A 21,925-nucleotide genomic window follows, 5' to 3' on the forward strand; every position below is an offset into this window, starting at 1 on the left:
CCATTTTGGATTATGCGTCACTCCACGTGACCACCTACATGACCCTGCTCTACCCGGCCTCGGTCCCAGCGAGGCCCGACATCGAGGCGCCAACCCCTGGCCTGGGGGATACCACGTGAGCCCTTCCCACTCCCGGCAGAGGGCAGTATCGATGGGACCCCCAACCGTCCTTCCACACCTTGGTGCGATCGCCCCATAGCTCTCTGGGGCCTGGCGCCTCTCCTGCTGGGCGTCTGGCCGCACCCTACCCGGCCTCTCCACCCTCCTGAGCGCAAGGGTCCGGACATCAAAGGGCTCCAGACCTATATCTGGGGCGACCCGGCAACAAGACGACAGTTGTATCCCGGAGTCAAGAGCCCTGCTGATCGGATCGCGGCTGACCCTACGGAGAAAGACTCTTCCTGAACCGACACTCTGAGCCCTGCTGACGACGTCGCGGCTCCATCGTGCTTACAAGACCTTCACAAACCTTTGGGGCCCTGCTGACGCTGTCGCGGCCCGACCTTGTTGAAACGTACCATCAGAGCCCAGCTGATCTCGTCGCGGCTCGACCGGAGCGGACCTACCACCGGAGCCCTGCTGACTGTGTCGCGGCTCAACCCAAGCGGAACTACCACTCGAGCCCTGCTGACGCCGTCGCGGCTCTCCACGTCCGAGCCGCTCTGAGACCAGCACCCAAGGTCTGGCGCAGAGCCCTCCCGTACCTGGCTGGTACTAAGACTGTCCCCGCTACCCTATCCCTCCAAGAACATTGAGACTCTTACCGGATCTATCGATCCCATTGTAAATATTGAACCGTGCTCCTTTTTATATAAAGAACCAAGATAAGCAACTAATACGGAGTCCTGTGTGGTGGTGTTACTGGGCCTAGTACGATCATAGGAGAAGGACCTCTCCTAGGAGGCTTCTCAGCGGCGCTCGGCTATAACTTTGCGGTAGGAAGGTGCCCCGGAGTGGTCCCCCCGACTCCCCGGTGGTCCTCCCTCCAACATTTGGTGGCAGCGGTGGGATCCGAGCCAGACGCAATCGTACAGGCAAGTAACGCACCCACTACCTAACCAGATGGAAAAAGAAAAAGGGAACCATGGTCGGCCAAGAAGCAACCGTGGCCGCAACCTTCCAGCTGGAAAAACTGGAAGAATACACCCACAAAGAACTCAAACAATTCTGCAAGGACAAAGGGATCCCAACCACCAGATTGGGCACCAAGGAGGAAATGCAGAAAGCCCTGAAAGCCTGGGCAGAAGCCGAGGCCACTCCACCCCGCACCGAAGGGACCTCGGCCCGGGACGAAAACCTGCCGACCTCAACCCCGACAGATGGGGGGCGAGGCATCCCCGACACAAGCCTATCCCGCGAAGAAATGCGAGAACGAGAGAGGGTCCGGGCACACGAAATGGACCTCGCACGACTCCGGCTGGACGGCGAGCTCCAACTGGCGGAGAAGAAGATAGCCCTGGAGCAACTACGGCTGCAAGAGGAAATTGAAGAAAAGAAACGGCATCGGGAACTCGAAGAGAGACGGCTAACCCTCGAGCATGAAAGGAGCCTCAAAGAACTCGAACTGAAAGCCAAAACGGGGGAGACCAGCACCCCCGGGAACCGGGACGCTCCGCCACTGACCGAGCCAAAGGTTCATATCCCCAAGGATGTCGTCAAAGAATACTACAAGAACGACGACATCCAGCAATGGTTCCGAGCCTACGGGGTAGCCATGACCTCCCATCGGGTACCCCGGAAGGATTGGGGTGCCGGCCTATGGGGGAGGTTCCTCAGCGAGGGCCGTGATACCCTGCTGCAACTCCCCGACGCAGTGATGACCTCCTACGACCACATGAAAGAAGCCCTACTCACCCGCTACGGACTGTCCGCCGAGATGTACCGGCAGCGCTTCCGAGACTGCAAGAAGCTCCCCGGTACCACATGGGTCGAGTACGTGGACTTCTTCAGCCGGGCCTTTGAAGGGTGGATAAAAGGGAGCAAGGTCACATCGTACAATGAACTGTTCGACCTCATTGTCTGGGAGCACCATGCCAACAACTGCTTTGTGGAACTAAGGCAACACCTCCTGGACAGTAAGCTGACCGAGCCCCGGAAGCTCGCCGCCGAAGCAGACCGATGGGTCAACACCCGGGTCCCCCGGAACCCCGTGGGGGACTACCAACGGAGTACCACGGGTCCTCCTCACCAGCGGGGCGGAGGAGGGGGGTCCCACCGCGGTCGAGAATTCCCGGCCGGACTGCCCAGAAGCCCGCCACGAGGCCAAGCCGCCAACCACACGTCCCCGACCATGGGCCGAAGGGGGACCCCCATCGCCCGGCCTGGACCCCGGCCACCAGTGACCTGCTTCGGCTGCCAGCAGACCGGCCACTATGCCAGCGACCCGGCCTGCCCCGTGAACCGGCGGAACGGGACCGCTGGGCCCCCTCCCCGACAAATAGCAGCTGCAGCCCTGGGGGAAGGAGAGGACGAGGAGGAAAACCGCGACAACGGATCCCCCGAGTGGGAACCCGCTGCCATGTCGCTCGTATGCCTGGGCTCCCGAGAAATGGTGCCCCGAGCGGCCATCCCCAGCAACACCCAGAAGTACCAGCAGTGGGTCACCATCAATGGACGACGGGCCGAAGCCCTCCGGGACACTGGGGCCAGCGTGACCGCTGTCCGCTGCCACCTGGTGACCCCCGAACAAATCCTGCCACATGTCTTATGCCCTGTCCGGACCGCGGACAACACCGAGAGCATGTGCCGGATGGCCAGGATCCCCTTCGAGTGGGGAGGAGTGTCCGGCACCCTAAAAGTGACTGTCCGCGACAACGCCCCCGTGGACTGCCTCCTGGGGAATGACCTAGAGAGCTCCCCCTGGGCCCAGGTGGAGCGCCACGAGCATCTGGGGATGCTAGGGCTTCCCGAGTGGGCCTGCGCCACCACCCGGTCCATGACCGCCCAACCAGCCGCTGCCGCGGCCACCGACGAGCCTACGGGCCCAGAACTATCACCATCCTCCGGCACGGAGGAACCCGACGATGAGGCCGGGCCATCCGAACTTTCTTCCGACGAGGCCGCCTCCCTCAGCGAGATCCCCGAGCTGGCCCAGTGGCGCCACGATGGGGGCCCCACCCGTGAACAATTCCAGCAAGAACAGAAGGCCTGCCCGTCCCTCGAGGGGGCCCGACAGCAAGCGGCCGCCCAGGCCTCGGGGGACCCCACGGGAAACCACTGGGTCTATTGGGACAATGACTTACTATACAGCGAGCAGAAAATCGCCGAACTGGGAGCCGGCCGGGTGTTGGTGGTTCCCCTCCAGTTCCGGGAGTTCCTCCTGAACCTGGCGCATGACGTGCCCCTCGCCGGACACCTCGGGCGGGACAAGACTTACAGCCGCCTAGTGACCCATTTCTATTGGCCCCGAATGCGGAGAGACGTGGACCACCACTGCCGGTCCTGCCAGACCTGCCAGGCTAGCGGAAAGACTGGGGGTCGAGTTAAAGCCCCCCTCCAACCATTTCCAGACGTCCACACCCCGTTCGAACGAGTGGGGATCGACATCGTGGGGCCCCTCGACCCCCGAACCGCCCTGGGACACCGTTTCATCCTGGTACTGGTCGACCACGCCACCCGATACCCCAAGGCCATCCCACTCCGCACCGTGACAGCTCCAGTGGTGGTCCGGGCCCTGATGGGCATCTTCTCCAGGGTGGGGTTCCCCCGAGAAGTGGTGAGCGACAGGGGTACGAACTTTATTTCAAAGTACATGAAATCCCTCTGGCAACAATGTGGGGTCACCTACAGATTCACCACCCCTTACCACCCCCAGGGGAACGGACTGGTCGAGCGGTTCAACAGAACCCTAAAAGGGATGATCCAGGGCCTGGAAGAGCCCCTGAGGAGGAGGTGGGATGTCCTACTACCCTGCCTCCTGTTCGCCTATCGGGAGGTACCACAGAAATCCCTGGGCTTCAGCCCCTTCGAACTATTGTATGGGCACCCCGTCCGAGGGCCCCTCAGCCTGGTCAAGGAGGGCTGGGAGGCGAACGTCCAAGATGCCCCCCCCCGACGTCTACCGGTACCTCCTGACCCTGCGGAACCAGACTCGGAAGTTCCGGGCCCTGGCAGAAGCCAACCTCGAAGCCAGCCAAGAGGACATGAAGCGCTGGTATGACGCAAATGCCTCGACTATCGAGTTCGAGCCAGGCCAGCAAGTCTGGGTCATGTCACCCGTAGACCCCTGCGCCCTGCAGGACAAGTGGACCGGGCCCTTCAAGGTGGTTGAGAAGAAGAGCCCCGTCACCTACCTGGTCGACATGGAGTCCCCGAGGAACCCCCTCCGCGTCCTACACGCCAACCGGCTCAAGCCCCACTTTGCCCGAACTGAACTAAGCCTGCTGCTGGCTACTGACGATGGGGGCGAAAGCGACTCCGAGCCCCTACCAGACCTCCTGGGGTCCTCGGGCCAAGGCGGCTCCTTGGAGGGCATCCACCTCTCTGCCACACTGACCCCGGAACAGCGCCATGACTGCCGGAGGCTGCTGCAACCCTTCGCTGCCCTCTTTTCTCTCACGCCCGGGGTGACCCCCTGGTGCGTCCATGACGTGGATACCGGGGACAGCCCCCCTGTGCGACACCGCGCCTACAGAGTACCTGACCGAGTCCGAGCCTGCGTACAAACCGAGGTCACCAAGATGCTCGCCCTCGGAGTCATCGAGCCCTCCGACAGCCCGTGGGCCAGCCCGGTGGTCTTGGTGCCGAAGGCCGCCGCCCCCGGCACCTCTCCGGAACTCAGATTTTGTGTAGACTACCGGGGCCTGAACGCAGTCACCAAGACCGATGCCCACCCCCTGCCACGGGCGGACGAGCTGATCGACCGCTTAGGGGCCACCCGCTACCTAAGCACCTTTGATCTTACCGCTGGGTACTGGCAGATCAAGCTCACTCCCGTCGCCCAGGAACGATCCGCCTTTTCTACCCCCGATGGGCACTACCACTTTTGGGTGATGCCCTTCAGTATGAAGAACGCCCCAGCGACCTTTCAGAGGCTGGTGAACAAGGTCCTGGCCGGGCTAGAAGCCTTCAGCGCGGCCTACCTCGATGACATTGCAGTCTTCAGCGACCAGTGGGCCGCGCACCTAGGGCACCTCGGAGAAGTCTTGGCCGCTCTCCAAAGGGCCGGGCTCACAATTAAGGCCAGCAAGTGCCAGATCGGCCAAGGATCTGTGACCTATCTGGGCCACCAGGTGGGGAGTGGCCAGGTAGCGCCCCTCCAGTTGAAGGTCGATGCCATCCAGGCGTGGGAGCCCCCCGCAACCCAAACCGCTGTCCGGGCCTTCTTAGGCCTCACAGGCTACTACCGGCGCTTTATTAAAGATTATGGCAGCATTGTGGGCCCCCTTACGGAGCTCACTTCCAAGAAACAGCCCAAAGTGGTGCACTGGACGCCCCGCTGTCAGACCGCTTTTGAAGCCCTCAAGGCGGCCATGTGTGCTGCCCCGGTGCTACAGGCCCCTGACTACAGCAAGGAATTTGTGGTGCAGACCGACGCATCAGAGTACGGGGTCGGGGCGGACCTCTCCCAGATGGACGCCGAGGGCCTCGACCGACCTGTGGCCTTTATCAGCCGCCGACTGCTGCCCCGAGAACAGAGGTGGAGCACCATCGAGCGGGAGCCTTTCGCTGTGGTATGGGCACCTCAAGAAGCTCCGGCCCTACCTTTTCGGCACCCACTTCAGGGTCCAGACTGACCACCGGCCCTTGTGGTGGCTCATGCAAATGCGGGGCGAGAACCCCAAGTTGTTGCGATGGTCCATCTCGCTGCAAGGGATGATAAACTTCACCGTGGAACACCGGCCCGGCAACGACCACGCCAACGCTGACGGCCTGTCCAGATTCTTCCGCATCGGCGAGGAGAACCCCCAAGGAGATGTGTGACTCTCCCTGCCTTCAGCTGGGGGGGGACGCGTGTTGGAGCCGGCCTCGTGGCGTGGTCCTATTCCCCCTCGCTAAGCCGCACGAGGTCCCATGCACCTCGGGGCGCCTCCATTTTGGATTATACGTCACTCCACGTGACCACCTACATGACCCTGCTCTACCCGGCCTCGGTCCCAGCGAGGCCCGACATCGAGGCGCCAACCCCTGGCCTGGGGGATACCACGTGAGCCCTTCCCACTCCCGGCGGAGGGCAGTATCGATGGGACCCCCAACCATCCTTCCACACCTTGGTGCGATCGCCCCACAGCTCTCTGGGGCCTGGCGCCTCTCCTGCTGGGCGTCTGGCCGCGCCCTACCCGGCCTCTCCGCCCTCCTGGGCGCAAGGGTCCGGACATCAAAGGGCTCCAGACCTATATCTAGGGCGACCCGGCAACAAGACGACAGTTGTATCCCGGAGTCAAGAGCCCTGCTGATCGAATCGCGGCTGACCCTACGGAGAAAGACTCTTCCTGAACCGACACTCTGAGCCCTGCTGACGACGTCGCGGCTCCATCGTGCTTACAAGACCTTCACGAACCTTTGGGGCCCTGCTGACGCTGTCGCGGCCCGACCTTGTTGAAACGTACCATCAGAGCCCAGCTGACCTCGTCGCGGCTCAACCGGAGCAGACCTACCACCGGAGCCCTGCTGACTGTGTCGCGGCTCGACCCAAGCGGAACTACCACTCGAGCCCTGCTGACGCCGTCGCGGCTCTCCACGTCCGAGCCTCTCTGAGACCAGCACCCAAGGTCTGGCGCAGAGCCCTCCCGTACCTGGCTGGTACTAAGACTGTCCCGCTACCCGATCCCTCCAAGAACATTGAGACTCTTACCGGATCTATCGATCCCATTGTAAATATTGAACCGTGCTCCTTTTTATATAAAGAACCAAGGTAAGCAACTAATACGGAGTCCTGTGTGGTGGTGTTACTGGGCCTAGTACGATCATAGGAGAAGGACCTCTCCTAGGAGGCTTCTCAGCAGCGCTCGGCTATAACTTTGCGGTAGGAAGGTGCCCCGGAGTGGTCCCCCCGACTCCCCGGTGGTCCTCCCTCCAACACACACACATATATGTACACACACACATATATATATATATACACACACATATATATATACACATACACATATATATATATACACACACACATATATATATATACACACACACATATATATACATATATATATATATGCACACACACACACTTATACACACACATATATATATATACACACACATATATATGCACACACACACACACACACACATATATACACACAGATATATGCACAAACACACATATCTATACACACACATATATGCACAAACACACATATATATATATATACACACACACACATATATATGCACACACACACATATATATACACACACACACACACACACACACACACACACCCACACACATACACACACACACACACACACACACATATATATATATATATACACACACACATATATATCAATCAAATGTCTTTAGTCAGTTATGATACAAATAACCATAAAAACACAAAAAATTCATTCAATTCATTGCTACTTAAATACATGATGACACTAAAATAATAATCATAAAAACACAATATAGTTCGTAAAATAATGAGATCTCAGTAGCATTTGAGTTCATATTCACAGTTTACAATAATAATGTTTTCCGTAATTTAAAAGCGTTTTTTTAAAACGCAATAACTGATGCAATAACATATTCATTCTCTAGGTATTGTATTGCAGGAAATGCGGGACGACACTGTTTTAGCCCCAATTTCTTTAAAACGGGGATGATCCATCTCCTTCCTGTTGTATCATAGTAACTAAAGAATAGCAAAATGTGCCGCTCGTAGGCTTGCCACTGTTTGCTTCATACCTGGCTCTTGCTGCTGGATCTCGAGGCTCACCTGAGGACACTGCCGTGGACGCTGTGCTGAGTGGGGGTGTTTTTAACTTTGTGTATCCCAGTCCGTGACTGCGAGGATCAGGCTGCTTGGCGGTGTTAGCAGCTGCCTCCTCTTCCCGGCCCCTCCCCCCACAGACACTTAACGCCTCGCGGCCCCCGCTTCGCGGGAGCCGCTCGTAGGCTTGCCACTGTTGCTTCATACCTGGGCTCTTGCTGCTGGATCTCGAGGCTCACCTGAGGACACTGCCGTGGACACTGTGCTGAGTGGGGGTGTTTTTAACTTTGTGTATCCCAGTCCGGGACTGCGAGGACCAGACTGCTTGGCGGTGTTAGCAGCTGCCTCCTCTTCCCGGCCCCTCCCCCCGCAGACACTTAACGCCTCGCGGCCCCCGCTTCGCGGGGGCCGCTCGTAGGCTTGCCACTGTTTGCTTCATACCTGGGCTCTTGCTGCTGGATCTCGAGGCTCACCTGAGGACACTGCCGTGGACGCTGTGCTGAGTGGGGGTGTTTTTAACTTTGTGTATCCCAGTCCGGGACTGCGAGGACCAGGCTGCTTGGCGGTGTTAGCAGCTGCCTCCTCTTCCCGGCCCCTCCCCCCGCAGACACTTAACGCCTCGCGGCCCCCGCTTCGCGGGTGCCGCTTGTAGGCTTGCCACTGTTTGCTTCATACCTGGGCTCTTGCTGCAGGATCTCGAGGCTCACCTGAGGACACTGCCGTGGACGCTGTGCAGAGTGGGGGTGTTTTTAACTTTGTGTATCCCAGTCCGGGACTGCGAGGACCAGGCTGCTTGGCGGTGTTAGCAGCTGCCTCCTCTTCCCGGCCCCTCCCCCCGCAGACACTTAACGCCTCGCGGCCCCCGCTTCGCGGGAGCCGCTCGTAGGCTTGCCACTGTTTGCTTCATACCTGGGCTCTTGCTGCTGGATCTCGAGGCTCACCTGAGGACACTGCCGTGGACGCTGTGCTGAGTGGGGGTGTTTTTAACTTTGTGTATCCCAGTCCGGGACTGCGAGGACCAGGCTGCTTGGCGGTGTTAGCAGCTGCCTCCTCTTCCCAGCCCCTCCCCCTTTAAATCCTTCAGCCTTATAGCCAATCTTTCTTCCACGCGCAAGCGGGACGCGCGCGGGTCGTAGCCCGGGGCTAAGCCTGGGCAAAGGGTGGGCCCTCGTAGGCCCTCAGAGGCCGAGCGAGGCCGGGCTGGGCTCGGTTATTAACCCGTTAGTACCTATAGCGCCTGCATACGCGTGCACCTAATGCTTAATACCCATTATGTCTAACACTTCCATTAAAGCCGTAGTGGAATTGACGGGAGCTATGGCAGCAGGTCCACTGGATACATATTTTAAAAAGGTGCTACATGAGGAGGAAAAGGATAATAACTTGGCCAAACGTAGGACTGAGCGTCGCCGCTCAATAGAAAACCTAAAGCTTAGGACTCCAGAAAACTCTAACTTGCAGGTCCCTCTCTGGGTAGACGATAGCAGTAGTGCCATAGCAGACCCTCTTGTATTGCCGAGTGATTTTCGCCCGTTAAGGGATCTTGCCCCCACCCTATCTGCTCCTAAAGAGCAGGTTATTCAAGAGAACCATGCTATTGGACTTTCTGGTCCTCCCTTAGTCATAAATAAATCTACGCCATTACTTGGTAAACAGGGCAAGAAGTATACTAAGCCGTTTAAAGCAGCTAAGACTCGTGGGCCCCCCCCGACTAAGTGAAGATGCAAGAAAGGGGGAGTCTCAGTCAAACCTAAGTTTAACCATTCTGAATTCGGGAAACATGCATTGACGGCCTTAAATTTAACTAAAGGGATAGCAGTTGAAGCAACTATTACACCTAAATTACCTCTTCCAGTGTTACCAGTTACCCTTGAACCCGAAGTGCCCCCTATTATACCAGGTTTTTTCTCTGTTGACCCATTATCATCACCTTCCCCCCCAGCTGTCTGCCAGGATGTTTGGGGCCAGGTGATTAAGTCCCTCATTTCACCGCTTATCGAAGGCTTATTAAGAGTCGAGAAAAGGCTTGCGGACTTAGAAGTCGCAATAAGTAAGAAAATCAAACTGGCAATGGGACAGGGGAAGGCGGTTGTTGCTAGTGGCATAGATTCCACAGCCGTGGTATCTAACCTCCATCCCCACTATTCCCAGGCTACAGTTGAGCCGTCCAACCAGTTAGTTGCGTCTCAGTATGTGTCTTTGCCATCTACGACTGGGGGCACACAGAGAGCGTCCATACAGGATGATATAGAGGGGGAGGGAATAAACACCCACACAACCACTTTGCTGGACAATAGGGAAAGTTCCAGTATTAACAAGCCTGTAACAAACTACACGCCACAAGTTGACCTGCCCCCCGAAGCGGTGCCCTTGGTGGTTGTTTTGACGGGGGTCCCACCTTTAATGGATAATAAAAGAGAAGGGTATACCGAGCTAAAAAATAAAACCATGTTTTGGCTTAGTAGTTATAGACCTATTGAGGAGAACATCAACGGAGAGATTTTACACGTTAGACGTCTCCCATGGCTGGGTGGTAAAAGCAAAAACATCGAGGGAGACATCGTGGTAGTAAATTTTAGAGACCCACGTGTAGTTAAGCACATTCTGGACTGGCCCCCTGAAATAGGTAACAATGGCATTATTCCACGTGCGCTAACCTATTTTTACCCCAGATCAATGGTGTTCCCCCCTCCCGTATAACTAAGCAAGCCTTATTGTTTCCCATTCCACCAGGTTCATTTATACCCAGCCATTTGTCACGCACCTCACATACCACCTATGTTGCTGACCCTTTAAGGTGGAACTTTATTCCTCCTAGATCCATTAGGAACTATAACAGAGGATGTGGCAATGTGAAGCCTTCCACTCCTTTAGAGACAATGAATCGGTTCGAAGCCCTCTCTAGCCTGGCAGACTGTGATTGAAGGCTAAAGTCTCCCCAGGGTAGAGGGGGGCGAATAGGTTCACTTAGTCCCAAGGTTGATACTCGTGAGATGTGTTTGGAAGACCCCGGAGCTGTTCCTGTAATCACAGGACTACCCACTACAATCGGATCTGCTACTGGCGGGACTGCATCCCCCTACCTTTCCGTACCCCTGGACCATAGTGCTGTAGACCTTAGGTTGGCAGACCCCTTAGTCCAATTAGATTCCATAGGTGCCCAAACCATGCCGGATTCAGATATACACGCGGGGGCTCCCTCCAAATTGTATTTAATAGATAATAAAATCTTACATCTAGTCTCATGGAATGTGGCTGGTCTGCAAAGAAAGTTGGACCTACCTGAATGGAATCTCTTCATCGAACAATTCGATGTGTGTTTGTTCCAAGAAACTTGGAGCATATCTCCACTACATAAATCAGGATACACCACTTTTTTCATACCAGCTCAGAGTAGCGGTAGGGGTAGACCAGCCGGGGGTCTACATGTATGGATCAAGACTGCCCTGAATTGGAAAGTAACTACTCACGACTCTGGGTGTTGCGACATCCAACATATCTCATTTGAGGGGGTAAACAGCAGGATAGATCTATTTAATATCTACGCAAGAGGGAATACAGGGGATACAAATTCAAGTACTGTATCTATTTTAGATCAGGCATTAGCTAACTGTCCCCCCTCCTCTAAAATTATTGTGGGAGGGGATTTTAACTGTACTTTTGAACCACTGGAAGGTGACGATCCCCTGGGTATTGAGGAGGTGGACTCTAGATGGTCAATTCCGACCTTGTCCTTGGCCCCAATCAAAAAATGGTCATCAAAGGTTATATAGATTAATTCCCTTATTGTGGAATATAACCTTAGAGCTCTCAATGGTAGGACTCTCTCCGACCCTGACGGTGCGATGACCTTTAATAGGTTAAGCAGCCCGTCAAGAATTGATTACATCTTATTAGATGTGACACTGTGGTGTGATTTAGTAGATATGGAGGTGACCCCTTCACAGGACAGTGATCACAACCCTTTATGTATGACGATAAGATGGGGGCAGCGGAATAATATCCGGAGGTTATCACATCTGAGGTCCACTAATGAGGTGACACCATTCCAGGGAAATCGAAGGCTGAAATGGGAGAAGGTTCAAACACAGGTTCACAACTAGGTAAAGATTAGGGCGCATGTTGAAGACCTGAGTACAGAATTGGTGGTGCTTGATCAGGATTTAGCGTCCGTTCAGGGCATGCTTTTCGTTCAGGCGTACAATAACTTAACAGTGAAAGTAGGGAAATTCTTTTTGATTGGAAACAATAAGGGCAAGAGAGGTGGTAGGGAAAACAACACAGCTATAGCAAGTAACCCTTGGTACTCGGCCCATTGTAAGGATAAAAGAAATGAGATCAGAATCGCCCTGCGTAAAAAGAACCAATCCCTGGTTAGTGTAGCCAGGAAAGAATATGCAAGGGCTTTGGAGCAAGCAAAACGAGAGTGGGAAGAACAACGCTGGCAAGACCTCAAGACAGCTTCTAAAAGAAAGAATTCATTGCTGTTCTGGGATCTGATTAACAAAGCTAGGTTGACTAGTTCTCGACCTTTAGATAGTCATATAACAGGCCAGCAATGGCAATCCCATTTTTCCACCCTGTATGGCGGATCAGAAATGTCCCTCTCTCCCCCTGATCATGTCCTTAGCGTCCCTCCCATGCTCCCGGTCAGGGAACCCTTTTTGCCCTCTGAGGTGGTGCTAGCCATTAGTCATCTCACCCCAAAGAAAGCAGCCGGCCCAGATGGGATCCCCGGAGACCTCCTTATGGAGGACCCAGAGCTATGGGCCAAACTCATTGCAAAAATAATGAACCTCATTTCCCACGGATACCCCGTTCCAGACTCGTGGAAGGGAGCGGAGGTAATCACGGTCTTTAAGAAGGGTGCCAGAGACGACCCTGCCAACTATAGACCAATCAGTTTGATTGATGTGTTACAGAAGGTGGTTGGCAGGGTAATTATATTGAGGGTTGGCACCTGGATGGAAGAGATGCATGTTTTGTCCCATCTGCAAGCGGGGTTCCGCCAAAAGGTGGGCACGATGGACCAGGTCTTTTGCTTCTTTGCGATCTATTGGAAGTCGGTTACCATCAACAAAGGTAGCTTATACCTGGCTTTCATAGATCTCAGGATGGCCTTCGACCTGGTCCCTCGTGAGAGGCTGTGGGAAGTTTTGGAGAACATGGGGTTCCCTGGTCCCCTTTTGAGTTTAATTGTGCATCTCCATGAGGGGAATTATGCTAGGATCAGGTGGGGTACTCAAGGCCAATTAACTGAGAAGATACCCGTGAAGAGAGGTGTACGCCAGGGATGTGTCATGGCTCCAACGCTGTTCTCTCTTTTTGTGAACGGAGTGGTGGACTATCTGAGAGGAGAACCAGCTGATGCTCCATCCCTGGCAGGTGAAAAAATCCCTACACTCCTCTTCGCGGATGACACCATCTTGATCTCTAAGTCCCCGTCAGGCCTACAAAAGCTCTTGAATCGTTTTAGCGCATTTTGCATTGATAGAGGTCTCACCATCAATACTCTAAAAACTAAGCTCATGGCCTTAGCTCCATCACCCAGATTTAGAAATAATTTTTTACTTAATGGGGAGCCCTTGGAGTTGGTAGACTCCTATGATTATCTGGGCATCAGGGTTAATAATCGCATGAGCTGGAAGGACCACTTGGCTAAAATGATGTTAAATTATAAAAGAGTTTCTGGGGCGGTTATGAGAGAACACCGGCAATCTAAGAGCAAGCCCTTATCACCGCTCCTAACTATCTATGAGGGCCAAGTTCTCCCATCCGCCCTATATGGCTCAGAACTATGGGGGTTTGAAAATACTATAGAGCTAGACAGAGCTGAAAATAGGTTTTTGAGAGATGCGGTAGCCCTCCCAGTCTCTACCCCGTTAATCCCTCTCCGGGCAGATATGGGCAGGCGCCCTCTCAAGGATTTAGTGCGCTTGCGCCCGTTACTTTTTTGGGTTCGCTTGCGAAGGACAAGGGAGCTTCAGGATTATGCCGCCGCCCTAGACGAATTAATCCAGCTTAATTCCAACAATAGGATAAAGTGGTTGAGCAACCTGAAGCGGTTGGTAGTTCTCTTGGGTTTGAGCGACTCCTGGGAAAGCCAATCACCTCCACCCAAGCTGGTGATTAAACAGCTGTATTGGGATCTAGTCCAGCAGGAGACCCTCTCTAGTAGTTTAGGGGGCCCCCTTACTGAGCGATTCTTGTCCTTCAAATGGGTTAGGAGTTTCGAACCACTCTTGGACTACATTGAGCTGCCCTTGGATAGAGCACTTTACTTGAAGGTTAGGTTCGGGATCCTCCCAGTAAACGATTTCACTTCGGGGTGGAAAAAGCATGACGGCCAAGTGAATTCATGTCCTGGCTGTGCAGCCCCTACAGAGTCTGTGGCGCATCTTTTCTTTGCTTGCCCAGCTTATAGGGTTGCCAGGAGGATTTGGTTAAAGCCGCTATGCAGGGGGTTGGGTCTTAGATGTCATAAAATGGCCCTGCGGATACTCAGCACTGATACTTCCTCCATTGCTATGGTCTGTGGAGTTGCAAAATTTCTGGGCAGTGCTTGGCGATCCCGTATGAGGCGTTGTAAAACCTCCCCTTGTCCACCCATTAGTTAAAAGTCCTTGGTTAGGTTTTCCATCATGTCTGATATGTGACTTTGTGTTTATTTTTTAGTGGGGTATTGGTAAATTGTCGCTTTTATTTTAAAATTATGCTTGGTATTTATATACTGTATTGTGCTGTTATATTGTTCTTTTATGATGAAATTTCATCGAATAAAGAAATTGTTTGTTTGTTTGTTTGAATAGTGGATTGTTCAGAGATGTCATCACATGGGCACTTACACAAAACTCTTGCCCAATCATTTACATTGGGGAAACTTACAAGTCTATGTAAAATATTTACCCTAAAACTTGTCAACAGAAAATGATCAAAATCACCAACTATTAATAATAGGTATGGCTGTATCATTGGCGACAACAGAGTTAACTGGTGGGCTTGTACTGTTGATTTCCACGATTTAATGATCGCTCTACCTTCACCCAAAAGACTCATACAACTGTCCTTCAGGGATTTTCTTCGGACACTGCACATTAAATGTGGCTCGTGAAATATTCCAAATGTCCTAACTTTAAAAGTAATGTTTTCACATATTCTAGCCATCTCATTTGTTTTGCACCATCCAACCCCAGCGCATTTGTTAATATTTCATGATTGAAACCAGTTTCATCCGATGTCCAAATCTTATGCCAAAGGAGGACCGGTTGGATTTTAATCATGTGCTCCAAATATGGCATACCCAATTCCTGATGGCAGATGCAATTTGAAGTACTATTGGGGAGGAAAAGGAGAAATTTAAAAATGTATTTTCCGTGATTTGCAGTGATTGTACCTCTACGTAGCCCCATATTGCCGCTCCATAGGTGGCTATTGCCACACATTTGGCCCTACAGATGTGTAATAATTCCCCCGTAGGTCGTCTGCCTAGTTTACGGCTAAAGTTTGATAATGCCATTAATGACTTAACAAACAGTAGGCGTCTAATCTTAAGTGCCTCTGTCCAAGAACCAGACCCGTCAAATACAATTCCTAAGTAAGAAAATGTTTTTGAACACTCTATAGGCCTAGAATCAATAATGATAGATTTGATCCTCTTATTTGCCCCTGCCCCACAATTCATTGTGAATGTTTTAGAGCAATTAATCGAGAGCCCAAGCTGTGTCATAAAATTAGAGAATTAATTCACAAGCCTTTGGAGTGCAAGAGGTGTACGGGCCATTAAAACTGCATCATCAGCATATAAGAGTGCAGGGATTGGACGCTTCGCTACCATCGGTAGATCCCTGCACTCTTTAACTAAAATAGTTTCCATATATATATATATATATATATATATATATATATACACACACATATATATACATTCACTGAAAAAACCATAGCTTTCAGGCCTGATATAGTTAGGAATTAGCATTTAAAAAACCTTAGAAATTCACTGAAAAAACAATAGGTTTTAGGGGTGTTATAGTTAGCTGGACATTTCACTCTAACAAAACCATTGAAATTCCTCCGATATAGTTAGTTGTACTAACTACATCTCGCGTGCCCGCAATCCACTGCTGATGATGTCACATATTACATCATTCATGACATGGTCAGTGACATCACTGATGACATCTCAAATGACATCACTGATGACATCACTGATGACATCATCCAGTGAATGTGGTTTGGTTCGTTATTTAAATATGTATTATATATATATAGCAATTTGCATTGAAGAATGAGTAGATATATAAATATAAATATCTGGATGGAGGATTTAGTAGCAGTGTGATTGACTATTTACTTGACTAATTTATAGTGTCTCACTAAATATATTGGATAGTGACTAAACTGTGTGAATATCTGTATCACTTTGTCAGTTGTTGTGTAAACTGCTGCACCAGTTGGTTCTAGCTACGTGAAAGTCTATATTATTTATTGATTAGTTAACTAAGTATTTGTATGGGAGAGTGAATGTGTGTGTGGTTCGGTGCGGGGGTGTGACTTCCCAAAGATGTGTGATTAGTTGATTCAGTAGGTATATCAAGTTAAAACTACATAACAGTTGTTTGGGTGAGTGAATATGTTTATGGGTATGGCGATGAGCCAATATAGGGCTTAATGGTACATGTCCAACAAACTAGGAAAATAACAGCCAGTGTATGTGTCAGTTGCTGTATATAAATAAGTATACATAAGACTCAGTGCTTGTATGAGTGACAAAATGGATAACTGTTGTGAGACCGGCCTCGTGGCATGGGCCCTCCCGACCAGCAAGCCACCCTGCAACCGCACCGATCCTCGATGTCACAGACTTCCGGCCACCATGGCCCAACATCCCGATGGCCGGCCAGACCCCCAACACGCATGCCCGGCCGAGGGAGAGTGAAACCCCCCAAACCAGACCGAGAGGCGCCGACCCTGTCACACCTCTGGTCTCTTCCCCGAGGGAGGTTTCGATCGACCACCAGGCCCCCGGTGAGCGGCCGCCTCGCCTGCTGGGCGTCTGGAGTCCCTCCCGGACCCACCTGAACAGATCAAAGGGCAGAGCGACAGGAAGCCCCGACACACCGCCCCCAGGCACCCAGACCCCTCTTGGCGAGGACTCCGGACTTCAAAGAGGAGGGGAAGTATAACAAGGGGTGCGGAAGGGACGGGAGGCAGAGAAGACCTGGACTGACGAGAGCCTGCTGACCTGGTCGCGGCTCGATCGCTCCCTGAACCAAAGAACGCTACCCGAACTCTGAACCATCTGAGCCCTGCTGACGCTGTCGCGGCTCCCCAAACTCTGAACCCTCTGAGCCCTGCTGACGCTGTCGCGGCTCCCCGAACTCTGAACCATCTGAGCCCTGCTGACGCTGTCGCGGCTCCCCGAACTCTGAACCATCTGAGCCCTGCTGACGCTGTCGCGGCTCCCCGAACTCTGAACCATCTGAGCCCTGCTGACGCTGTCGCGGCTCCCCGAACTCCGAACCACCTGTGCCTGCTGAGTGACTCGCGGCCCCCCCCTCCTCGAAGAGAATCGGCAGAGATTGCCGAGAGAAGCAACATCCCCTCAGCTCGAGGATTGAGAGCTGTGCGCCGGATACTCCGCAGAGACACTGACTCAAAGACTGTCCCGCTACCCCGAGATCGCCGCCGTTTGTGACACTAATTCTGAACCTGCCTTCCGGATCATAAAGATCCCCTTCAACTAACGATAAAGTATATTGTCTTACGAAGAACTACTGTGTGGTGTCCCTCTATCAGAAGAGAGTAAGCGCAGCGTGTGCGATCCTAGGTACGAGACCCTTCCAGGAAGGGCCTCCCCGCTCTTGCTCGGCCTAACTCTGGGAAAGGTGGGTCTCCGGGTGGTCAGGAACGCATTCCGCAGCCTCCCCGGGGAACGCCTTCCAACATTTGGTGGCAGGCGACGGGATCCGAGCCAACACCTAGAGATCGTGCAGTAAACGGCTGACGCACTACCAAGAAGAAATGGAAGGAGAAACCTCCCTAGGTGCCGCAGGTACCGACACGAGCACGATATTCCGAGAGGACCAGTTGGAATCTTATACGCACCGAGAACTGAAACAATTTTGCAAAGACCTTGGAATCGCTACCACCGGACTAAGCACGAAAGAGGACTTCCAGGGAGCATTAAAAACCTGGGTCGGGGCAGGAGCTCCCCTGACACAAACAGAAGGAGAGCCGCAAAAAGAACCACGTAGCACCCCGGGGAGGAACGGCGCCCCCGAGGGGGGGCCTATCCCCAGAGGAGCTAGCGGACCGAGAAAGAGGTCGCAACCACGAACTAGAACTAGCAAAATTAAAAATCGAGGGAGAGCTAAAACTGGCCGAAAAGAAGCTGGCGGTAGAACAGTTACGCCTACAAGGAGAACTCGAGGAAAAGAAACGACAGAGAGAACACGAAGAAAGAAAACTCTAACTAGAGCACGAACGTAGCCTGAAAGAGATTGAGCTCAAGGCTAAGAATGCGGAGGCCAGACCTTCGGAAACCCAACCCCTCTCCTCCGCCGTGGAACCAAAGGTCCACATCCCCAAGGATGTGGTGAAGGAATACTATAAGAACGACGACATCCAGCAATGGCTCAAGGCCTACGAAGTCGCCATGACCTCCCACCGAGTCCCGCAGAAAGACTGGGGGGCTGGGCTGTGGGGCCGGTTCCTGAGCGAGGGGAGAGATACCCTGCTGGACCTGCCCTCCACGGTGCTGAACTCCTACAGTCACATGAAAGAGGCCCTAGTAGCCAGATATGGGCTCACCCCTGAAATGTACCGGCAACGATTTAGAGACTGCAAGAAGATACCCGGTACCACCTGGGTGGAGTACGTGAACTTTTACAGCCGGGCCTTGGACGGGTGGATCAAGGGCAGCAAGATCTCCACCTTTGAGGAGCTGTTCGACCTAATCACATGGGAACACTCCCGTGGGAGACTACGGTCGCCACAGTCAGGGACCCCCCCGCCAGAGGGGCGGAGGGAATCAAGGCCGGCCAAGAGAACTCCCGGGGGGATCCCAGCTCAGTCCCCCCAGAGGACAACCTCCGCCCTTTCCAGCTCCACCTCCGACCAGCACCGGGCCACCGGGGAGGTCGGGGCCCCGAGTGAGGACCACCTGTTTTTGCTGCCAACAGACCGGACACTATGCCAGCGACCCTCAATGTCCCATGTACCAACGACCCGCCACGACAACCCCGCCGGCTCGACAAATGGCCTCCGTAGCCCTGGGGGAAGAGATGGAGGACTCCGAAGAATGGGAACCAGCCGCCATGGCCTTGGTCTCCCTAGGGGACCGAGAGATGGTCCCCGGAACGTCCCTGCCCGCCAACACGAAGAAGTACCGACAGCGGGTGACGGTCAACGGTCACTGCGTCGAGGGCCTCCGGGACACGGGGGCGAGTGTCACGGCGGTTCACTGTCACCTGGTCTCCGAAGATCAGATCCTGCCCGACGCCTTTTGTCCAGTCATATCGTCAGACAATTCCGAGAGCCTCTGCCGGATGGCCCTAGTTCCCTTCGAATGGGGGGGAGTCACCGGCAAGTTGAAGGTGGCAGTCCGAACCTCCCAGCCCGTAGACTGCCTCCTGGGCAACGACCTTGAGAATTACCCGTGGGGACAAGTGGAACGAAGAGCCCATCTCGAGATGATGGGCCTACCCGAATGGGTATGCGCCACCACGCGCTCGATGACTCTCAGATTGCCTTCCTCCGAGGGAGGGGAGGCCATGCCGCTGAACACCGCCACCATCCCCGAGGTCCGGGATGCACCACCCGAGCCCGACGACCCCCTTCCGGACGAAGCGACCGTTCCCGACGAGGGGTCCGTGCCTCCAGACCCCGAACCCCTGACCGAGCTCGGGGACCTGCCCGAAATGGCCCAGTGGCACTGCGAGGGAGGCCCTCCCGAGAAGAATTCTGCCAAGAACAATCCACCTGCCCATCTCTCATTGGACCCCGACAGCAGGCCGAGGCCCGAGCCGCAGGCGACCGGACCGGAACCCACTGGGTATACTGGGAAAACGGCCTCCTGTACAGCGAACAGAAGTCGGCCGAGTTGGGCTCGGCCCGAGTACTGGTGGTACCCCTGCGCTTCCGAAGTCTCCACCTGGGCCTAGCCCATGATGTACCCCTGGCCGGACACTTAGGTCAAGATAAGACCTACCAGCGACTCGTCACCCACTTCTATTGGCCCAAGATGCGAGCGAATGTGGAGGCCCACTGTAAGTCCTGCCTCACGTGCCAGGCCAGCGGAAAGAGTGGGGGGAAGCGCAAGGCTCCGCTACAACCCTTCCCCGTCGTCAGTACCCCTTTTGAGCGGGTAGGAATCGACATCGTGGGACCGCTGGACCCCAAGACCGCCCAGGGTTCTCTCCTGATAACAGGTGAGTAAATCGGAATTCGTAGTTCGGCTGATTTTAGAGGAATATTTGTACTTTTCAAAAATGGACACAAACGTTTCTGCTGAAAACCACACAATGGATTCCTATGGAAGGAAATACAAGTTACTGGTAAGTACGCTTAGACTTACTTTTCAAGGTCAGTGCTGGGCTAAAAGATGCAGCCCTAGGTTTTCTCCTGATAACAGGTGAGTAAATCGGAATTCGTAGTTCGGCTGATTTTAGAGGAATATTTGTACAATGGTGAAGGAAGGGGGCGGGGCCTGAGGTGACGTGTGCAAACATGCCCTATGGCACGTTTTAAGTTGGGGAATAATTCCTCTTCAATCCTGAGGTCCCCTGGGGGCCAACTAGCCCACCAGGTACCTCCAGTATGCGCCAGGGCGCTGCATTGCAGAGAGGTGTTCAGAGGCCATGCCCCTTTTTTACAACACTCTGCAACGCAGCTCCGTGGCGCTTACTGGAGGTACCTGGTGGGCTAGTTGGCCCCTAGGGGACCTCTGGATTGAAGAGGAATTAACTCCCCAACTTAAAACGCGCCACAGGGCGTGTTTGCACACATATCACCTCAGGCCCCGCCCCCTACCTTCACCACTGTGCAAACGCACCCTGTGGGGTGTTTTAAGTTGGGGGATTAAGTCCCCTTGAATCCTGAGGTCCCCTGGCGGCCAACTAGCCCACCAGGTACCTCCAGTATGCACCAGGGAGCTGCGTTGCAGAGAGGTGTTCAGAGGCCATGCCCCTTTTTACAACACTCTGCAACGCAGCTCCGTGGTGCTTAGTGGAGGCACCTAGTGGGCTAGTTGGCCCCCAGGGGACCTCTGGATTGAAGAGTAATGAATTCCCCAACTTAAAACGCGCCACAGGCCGTGTTTGCACACATATCACCTCAGGCCCCGCCCCCTACCTTCACCACTGTGCAAACGCGCCCCGTGGCGCGTTTTAAGTTGGGAGATTAAGTCCCCTTGAATCCTGAGGTCCCCTGGCGGCCAACTAGACCACCAGGTACCTCCGGTAAGGGCCACTGAGCTGCGTTGCAGAGAAGTGTGAAAAGGGGCGTGGCCTCATTACACCTCTCTGCAACACAGCCCCCTGGTGCATACTGGAGGTTCCTGGTGGGCTAGTTGGCCCTAAGGGACCCCCAGACTTCAAGGGGAATTAGATCCCCCACTGCAAACAAGCCAGGGGGCGAGTTTACAGAGTGGTGCAAGGAGGGGGCGTGGCCTCTGGCCCTATCCTGTCTTTTTTTTTCTTTCTTTTTTTTAGAAGGCTGTGTAGCCCCCCTTCTTTTTCTAATTTATTGGCCCTGGGGACCCAATCCCCCAGGGCCTGCCCCCAATTTTTTTTTTTTTAGAAAAAAAACCAAAGATTGGGAAGGGGGCCGCGTGGCCCCCCTCTCGAGGCCATAATTTGCCCCAGGGACCCCATTCCCCGGGGCATGACCTTTTAAAAAAAAAAAATGGATTTTGGAGAGGGGCTGCCTTACCCCCCTCCTGTGGCCCCTTTTGGCCCCGGGGACCCCATCCCCCGGGGCCGTTTTTTGTTTTGTTTTATTTTTTTAATTTTTAGGAGGGGGGCCACGTGGCCCCCTCCCAGGCCTCTACTGGC

The sequence above is a fragment of the Triturus cristatus genome, chromosome 9, assembly GCF_964204655.1.
Source record: "Triturus cristatus chromosome 9, aTriCri1.1, whole genome shotgun sequence".
Taxonomy (NCBI): Eukaryota; Metazoa; Chordata; class Amphibia; order Caudata; family Salamandridae; genus Triturus; species Triturus cristatus.